Source organism: Coptis chinensis, chromosome 1 (genome assembly GCF_015680905.1).
Source record: "Coptis chinensis isolate HL-2020 chromosome 1, ASM1568090v1, whole genome shotgun sequence".
Taxonomy (NCBI): domain Eukaryota; kingdom Viridiplantae; phylum Streptophyta; class Magnoliopsida; order Ranunculales; family Ranunculaceae; genus Coptis; species Coptis chinensis.
In genome coordinates, this window is record NC_141456.1 from 79,266,647 (window position 1) to 79,275,001 (window position 8,355).

Consider the following 8,355-nt stretch of genomic DNA (forward strand, 5'->3'; position numbering starts at 1 on the left):
TAAATGAAGTAGCAACGGAATTAGTGTATTAGCAGCGCCTATAGGCGTCGCAACAAACTAGGAACATTTGTCATGCCACTTTTGGTGTTGCATTTGAGTATTTGAGACGCACTTTTTAGCCACGCCTTTGCAATGCCATCTGGTGCGTTGCGACAGATCTTTTGCCACGCTCAAAGGCACCTTTAGCGATGAGGTATGGCGCTGCTAAAAACATGTTCGATCATACTCCCTACACTCCCTTAGTATATAATTAATTGGACGTGTCATTATTACGGGTTTCAATGCGTCCATGGTAATGGTAGCCACGATGGTCAAATGCCACTTTTTGAATTCCTTTCTCTAAACAGGTCTTGGCAATGACTTTACCTACCTTCTTCGCAATTTCCTTATGCAAGAAATAAAATAAAATAAAATAAAATATTGCTAAGATGATCACCTCACAACTTAGACATAGACAATAGATATATCAAAAATCCCTTTTTAAAATGCACAAGGAAAAAATCGATACATAATAGTAAGAAAAAATCTTCACAAAATGTCAAGGTCTAAGAAGAAAATGTGGCTTGTATATAATCATATAGCAGCTCACAATGATGACAAAAGGAGCATTTTTTATTTCTTCAGATAATCTAGGATCAACCACATTACGCTATGCCGATCATTGAGAAATAATTTGTGATCCTATAATCTTGTTTCTTGATGAACCTACATCTGGGCTTGATTCCACTAGTGCCTTTATGGTTTTAAAGGTTTTGCAAAGGATTGCTAAGAGTGGAAGTGTTGTGATCATGTCAATTCATCAACCTAGTTATAGGATCATTAGTTTACTTGGTAAGCTGATTTTTCTATCAAGAGGCCAAACTGTGTTCTATGGCGCACCATCAACTATCCCTTTATACTTCTCTGAATTCAGACATCCGATTCCAGAGAACGAGAACCCTGGACTGAATTTGCTCTCGATTTGATTCGGGAACTGGAAGTGTCCCCTTCTGGGACTAGTAACTTGGTGGAGTTTAATAAGTCATGGGAGAGTATGTAACGTCTTAGATCTCTCAAGGAAAATGGAAGGAATTTATCGCTGAAAGACGCGATTACTGCTAGTATTTCAAGAGGGAAATTAGTGTCTGGTGCTACCAATAACAATTCTAAATCGACTGTGTCAAGGTTTGCGAATCCGGTCTGGAAAGAAATCACTGTTCTAATAGAGGTCCACCTGTTAGCTTTATCCCTCACATGAGGACGAAAGGAATTCATTCTGCGTTGAGATGTCAGAGCGCGACCCGTTGCGACATAACTTAAGTTGCCGCAATGATCTAGTATCCCTTTTCTTACTTAGTTTAGCAAGTTTGAATAGGCTTAGTTATCTTATCCTTAGCTATCAGTCTTTTCTTTTCCTTTATTGGTAAAATCCTCCGGAACGAGCGGTCGCGAAGTTCATAAAGGAAAGTGAACACGGATTCCTTCCCCTCCGGTTGCAGCTCAGCATGACGTCTTCGTCACTACCTTTTGGGTTCGGTGTTGGAAGAAACCAATCTTTCTTCTCTATAGTGGATACGGCCAACGTTTTGTGTGGTGTACCTCCTCCAAAGGAAGTGTCTCCCACAAAGAACACCAACCCGCTTTTCATCTGTTGACAAAACGAAGGAAAAGCTTAAGAGAACGGTGGACCTCTCTGAGCTCCCCACCCCCTCTCTGAAAGGTGAAACACCTTCTATTAAAATACCACTCTCCTCAGTTCAAAAAGGTCTAGATTTTTACAAGTATGCTTTGGTGGGGCGATTGACCTTAAGGACTTGAAAATGGAAGCGCTTCGCGATTGTGGGCGATCGATGGAGAATCAAGGTGAAAGTCTCACCACTTTCGGTAAGGGATACCTCCTCTTTCGGTTTGAAACCGAAGAAGAATTTCTTAAAGTTCAATATGGGGACCGTGGTTCATCAATCGCCAGCCTTGTTCGTTTTACAAAATGGTCGCCGAATTTCAGCGTTGAAAAACACAAGCATTCTTCAAAATTTTGTATGGGTTCGTTTCCCTGGACTAAGTATGGAGTAATGGGAAGTGGATATACTAATGGCGATGGGCGTAACCCAGGTTCCCCTATTCAGTGGACAAAAATTCTATTGAGCGTGACATGGGATATTATGCTAAGCGTCCGTGGATATAGACTTGGCAAAAAAAAATCTGGTCAAATCCTTGTTGAAGTGGAGAACCAAAACATTGAATTCTGGCAAGAAGTGAAGGTGGGCAAGCTCCCAAAGTTTTGTAACAACTGTAAGATAGTTGGGCACCGATTACCGATTCGTGACACACCTACCACGGGAACAAGAAAAGAATGCTCGAGATAGCTTACACAAAGCTAGTAAAACGCGATGGTGACAAAATAACCGAATACTAAACTATGTCAAAAAAGGCGTAAGAAGAGATGGAGACAATGAATAAAGAGGTCGGATTACGGGGAGTAAATGCAACCTCAACAACTGGTGGTAGTGGTGCTTGTGTGCACGCAGCTAATCCTACCCAAGAGCCACCGGAGGTGGTGACTTCTGGCCCTATTGAAGGTGGAATATCTGTGCCTACAGAAACCCCTGCAGTAGTAGTTAACAATGAGCAAACTACAGTGGAAAATCATGTACCAACTGTAGCAGTGGAGAAGGATACCCATATTACGGAGCAAGTGACTATTGGATCTGAACTGGTGCTGTTCCAGGAACAACAGATCACTGTGCCACCCACAAGCAGTTTGATAGGTTCCCCTGGTGAACAACTGAGAACCTGTAACTCTTTTGAGATCCTAACAAATGATGACTCGGACCAAATCCAAATAACGTCAGAAGCCCTTGTGGTGAGGCAAAGATGGGCAGACCTTGTTGAGGATACTGTCACCACCACGCCGGCAGCTGTGCCAAAAAAAAAGATGCGAAGAAGAAAAGTTGAAGTGCATCCACCGGATCCGACTTCACATCCTTCTACCAGGTCACAAAGTCTAGTTGAGCAACCTCTTATCCAATGAAGATCATTTATTGGAATATAAGAGGTGCTAAGAAAGATAAGGGTATTGATCGACTGAAAGAACTCCTCCAGTCTCATAATCCCGATTTAGTATGCCTTGTCAACCCCTTTATTCGACCTCACCGGACTTCCCGTCCACAAAGGCATAAGCAATAAATATCATGGTGTTTGCTTACACAATGACAATCTTGCCAGAATTGGGAACATTTGGGTTTTCTACAGACCTGAGCTAAAGGTTACCCTCATTAGTTCCTCGGATCAACAAATAACTGTTCTAGCAGATGATGTTGTTGTAACTTTTGTCCATGCAAATTGTTCTCTGGTGCACAGACGTAGGCTTTGGGACCAGCTCATACTGTTGAATAATGGAAGGCCATGGCTCTTAGCGAGAGACTTCAACGCCGTTCTTAGATATGAGGAAAAGAAAGGCACCAATCCCCCTAACAGAGCGGCAATGCAGGAGCTTAACTCTTTTGTTAATACATGCAATCTTATTGAAGCTAATTTTGAAGGACTAAAGTTTTCTTGGTGTAATAACGAAGGGACCGCCGAGTCTTATCGAAACCGACGCCGAGTCTTCTTTAATGATGCTTGGAACCTGAATTTTTTTGGTTGGAAGTACTTAGTGGGGCCTCGACAAGCCTCGGATCACTATCCTCTCGTTGGGAGTTCTCCTAGCATCCCTAAGCCTACTAATGCACCTTTTAGATTCCTCAAAATCTGGCTCACGCACCCTTCTTTCATGGAACTAGTCACCCATAGCTGGAACCAAGGGGTTGAAGGAGGCCCTCTACAACGAGCAATGAGGAAACTTCAGAGATTGAAAAAAGATATCAAAAAATGGAACTACGATGTTTCTGGAAATGTTGATATTAACATTAGAAAGGCACAGGAAGCTTTAATAAGTGCTCGATCTTGGCGAAGATTAATCGATAATGAATCTCTCATTTCTCAAGTGATTCATAAGGAAGTGGAACTAGACATTGCAAGGGATAATAGAGCAAAGGTTCCGGGCGTAAAAGCCAATTAAAACGGATGAGGAAGGAGACAAAATTCTGAATACTTCCACAACATATACTGAGCTTCGACGGGGGAGCATCTTTGATCACTGAACTTCAAACAGAGGAGGGGACTCTTATGACTGATCAAGATCAAATTAAACAACACATTGTCCAGTTCTACAAAGACAAATTCAAAGCAGCTCCCATCCTCCCCAATGATCAACTTATGGGTCTAATTCCTAGACTCATAACTCAGGAGGATAATTATAACCTTTCAAAAACTCCAGATTACATGGAAATTGAACGAACTGTCTTTAGCATGAATGCTAATAGCTCTCCTGGTCCCGACGGCTTCCAAGGGCACTTTTATATCAATTGCTGGAGTATTATTAAGCTTGACATTTGCATGGCAGTTCAATCTTTCTTCATCAGCAAGTTCCTCCCTAGCGGCCTTAACTCTAATTTTATCACTCTCATCCCAAAAGAGAAAAGTGTTCGCAAACTCAGCCAGTACCGACCCATCTGCATGGGTAACTTTCTCGTCAAGATTATCACCAAACTTATGCAACGGAGGTTGAATATGATTGCTGATAAAATTATAACAAAGGAACAAGTGGGTTTTGTTCCGGGCAGATGCTCCCAATCTAGTATTGCCTTGGCTTCTGAGCTAATGAATGAGCTTGAACTCAAAAGAAATGGAGGTAATATTGCTATGAAGATCGATATTTCCCAGGCCTATGATACCATGTCATGGGAATTTCTCTTTAAAGTCCTAACTGCTTTGGGCTTCTCACAAGGATGGATGCAATGCCTTCACTCTATTTTTCATTCGGCACAAATCTCCATTATGGTAAATGGAGGACCGGTTGTTTTCTTTCATATGGAGAGAGGTTTGAAACAGGGCGACCCTCTCTCCCCTCTCCTTTTTGCAATTGCTGAAGACGTTCTAAGCAGAGGATTAACTGACCTCACAGTGAAGAAAATGCTAAAGCCTATGGTATCTCTGAGAGGATGTCCAGCTCCTAGCCACTTGTTTTTTGCTGACGATATCATAATTTTCGCAAATGGCCATTTTAGAGGTATTCGGCACCTTAATTCCCTCCTTGAGAGATATCAAGAGTCCTCTGGCCAAGTCATGAATAAAGCAAAATGCAAGATTTTCTTTCGTGATTTCTCTAATCTCAGGAAGGTTAGAACTATGCAGGAACTTCACATCTCTAAGGGTTGTCTACCAGATAAATACCTTGGAGTCCTCTTAACCCAGGGAAGAGTCACTAATTCCATTATCTATCCTGTTCTGGATAAGATAAAGAAGAAACTCTCTAGTTGGAAGGGTCGTATGTTGTCTTTCCAAGGAAGATGCATTTTGATCAAGTCTGTCATCAATAGTATTCCCATATACAATATGGCCATATACAAATGGCCATCTCGATTGATCAAAGAAGCAGAGACATGTATCCTAAACTTTCTATGGACTGGGATGCATAAAAAAAAAAAAGCAACGATCGGTTTGGGAGAAAGTCCGCAAACCCTACTCAAGGTGGACTTGGTATTAGGAGATTGAAGGACATCAACAAAGCCATGTTGATGAAGCTAGCCCGGAAGTTCTTAAGTGAAGCGTACGACTTTGCAACATTTATGCAAAGATAAGTATAGAAACAATCGGGTGACATCATTGAGTACTACAAAATGTCCTCATGCGGGCGCATTAAGGCGCACTTTCGTGAGATTATTCCTAGAAGCCAATGGGTGGTGGCTAACGGTGAAAAGATTGATTTGTGGAGGGACAATTGGCTCCAACCAAAGATCCATAAAATCGGTATTAAACCTTAACTCCTATAACTTAAGGGGATGCACTGCCAAGGTGAGTTCTTTGTTGAATACTAATGTATGGGTCATACCAACGCCTCTCTCGCCTATACTTGCTTACCTGGTCTAAACATGACGGGGGTTCTTCGAGACATTTCACAACCTCTCGATTACATTGGTATGGTGCCCCGATCTTAAGGGATCTTTTTCTTGCAAATCAGCCCATGAAACCATCGAAAAAGAAGGGAACTACTATCGCTGGCATAGGCTTGTGTGGAACTCACATTTACATCCAAGAGTGGTCGCTACTGACTGGAAAATACTTAAGGGTGTAATGCAACAAAATGCATCGAAGTCATCCGAAGAAAGGTGTTCATCTAGTTTCTATATGCACTATGTGGGAAGCATTGTGAAACTTTAAAACACATCATGTGGGAATGCCAATTTTCTCGAGGCTTTGGCGGTGGATCGCAGCTAAGTTTGAAGTGTATCGGACCGCCCGATCCTTCTCGCAGCGCCTAAAATTTCCAAGCTTTGGAGTGCGGACTCAAACACTTATGGAATGCAGCTATCATGGGTGGCATGGTGGTTCTTTGGAAACACGTAAACCAGGATCAACTTTGAGGGAAAAGAAGCCAAATCTCAATGAATGTAAGCACTCGATACAGTATCACATCCTCACCACCTCTCATCTGTCGAAAGCAAGCAACAATTCTTCTAACAGGGATGTGGCTACAATGCGAGCATGGAACTTAATAAACAGGCTGAGAGATGTGCCCACAACAAAGCAATGTTCATGGGTGCCACCGGAGCAAACTGTTATGAAGTTAAATACCGACGGTGCTGCCTTTGGCAATCCAGGACCGTCTGGTATTGGGGTTACATTCAGAGATTCGAAAGGTGTTTTTAAGCTGTCTTTATGCAAGAATATCGGGATTGGATCCAACTTTAGGGCTGAATGTCGGGCTGTCATTGAAGGCATAGAGCTGGCTATTAGTAAGGGATGGTTTCGGTTATGGGTTGAATCTGATTCTCGAACCGCAATCAAAGCCTACATTAGTGGGAGAGTGCCATGGGACTTGTAGCCGAGATGGAGGAATAGCCGCACCCCAAAATTCAGTCTATTTTTCGTTCACCTCGATTTTAGAGAGGGCAACTTCTCTGCAGACGTCATAGCCAAAACTGGTGTAACCCTCCAGTTGAATGAAGCCCAAATTTTTGAGGGTAAACCATCGTGGTTATTACATTGGGAAGCTCCTTTCCAGATTTTCTTTAGATATGAGATGTGAAGTGAGGTATGAAGCCATGTAAAAGTTGTTTCAATGTACCTAGTTTGAGAATGGTTAGACTATATGTCCAAACCACACAATTTTGTAATGTTTTCTTTTTTATATAATTTCTACTTAACAAGCAAAAAAAAGTCGAGCTGCGATTCGCTCAGTTAACCTTTTCGCCAAGGCGACCAAGACCCATGCCGTAGAAAACCTCCAAGACTTTCAAATGACCAGCCAGATTGGTCTTGACCCGAAGCGACCAGCATACTGGCTTCGCTTACAAGAAACAATGCGAAATTTGTTTTTTCCTATAAAAACAAAATCAAGGTTTTGGAAAACCTAGACTAATGCAAGCAAGCAACCAGAGAGGGAAAACCCAATCTTGAAAGCAATCAAGATTGAGAGATAACCTTTACAAAGAGACAACCCTGTAAAGAAATAAGAGTGATCTAGTAAGGTGAGAGACTGAAAGGAGAAATTGTAATCTTCCTTTCCACTTTATAAAGAACTAGCTCTTGTGGAAGTAGGCACCATTCGGCAAACCACGGTAAATCTTTGTGTTGTGATTTGCTTTTACTGCTTTACATTATTATCTGTTGTTAATAGTTGTTTAGCGAGTTAGGCATGTTAGTATAGGTTGTAGTTGATATTTAGAATTTGTCTGGAGTTGAATTGTGTTCAAATACAAGTTATCTGTGTAGTGGGGAATCGATTGGTATTGGTATAAAGCCTAACAAGTGGTATCAGAGCCTTAATTATATTAGCCTAAGGTGTTATCCAAATCTTGGTTGGAAGGTGTTTGACAAAACTCCTGAGAGAAGATTTGAGTTTAAATAACTTGTAGAGATGGACAAGTCTGTGAACACTCGCATGACGAGTCTGAATAGGAAGAACTACACCATCTGAAAAGCCAAGATGGAAGACTTGTTATACTGCAAGGACTTGGCACTACCCATTGAGAATTGGGGAGTAAAACCAGAAAAGATTGATGAGGCTGAGTGGAAAAAGCTTGACAGAAAAGCGATTGGATACATTCGACAGTGGATTGACGACAGTGTCTTTCACCATGTGTCCCAAGAGACTACAACCTTCAATTTGTGGAAGAAACTCGAAGACCTTTATGAGAGAAAGTCGGGTGGAAACAAAGTATTAGTCGATAAGAAGTTTGCCGACACGAAATACTAAGAAGGTTCTTCAATGTTTGAGCATCTTAACGAATTACAGAATACCATCAAATAGATGCATTTGATGAAGATTGATTT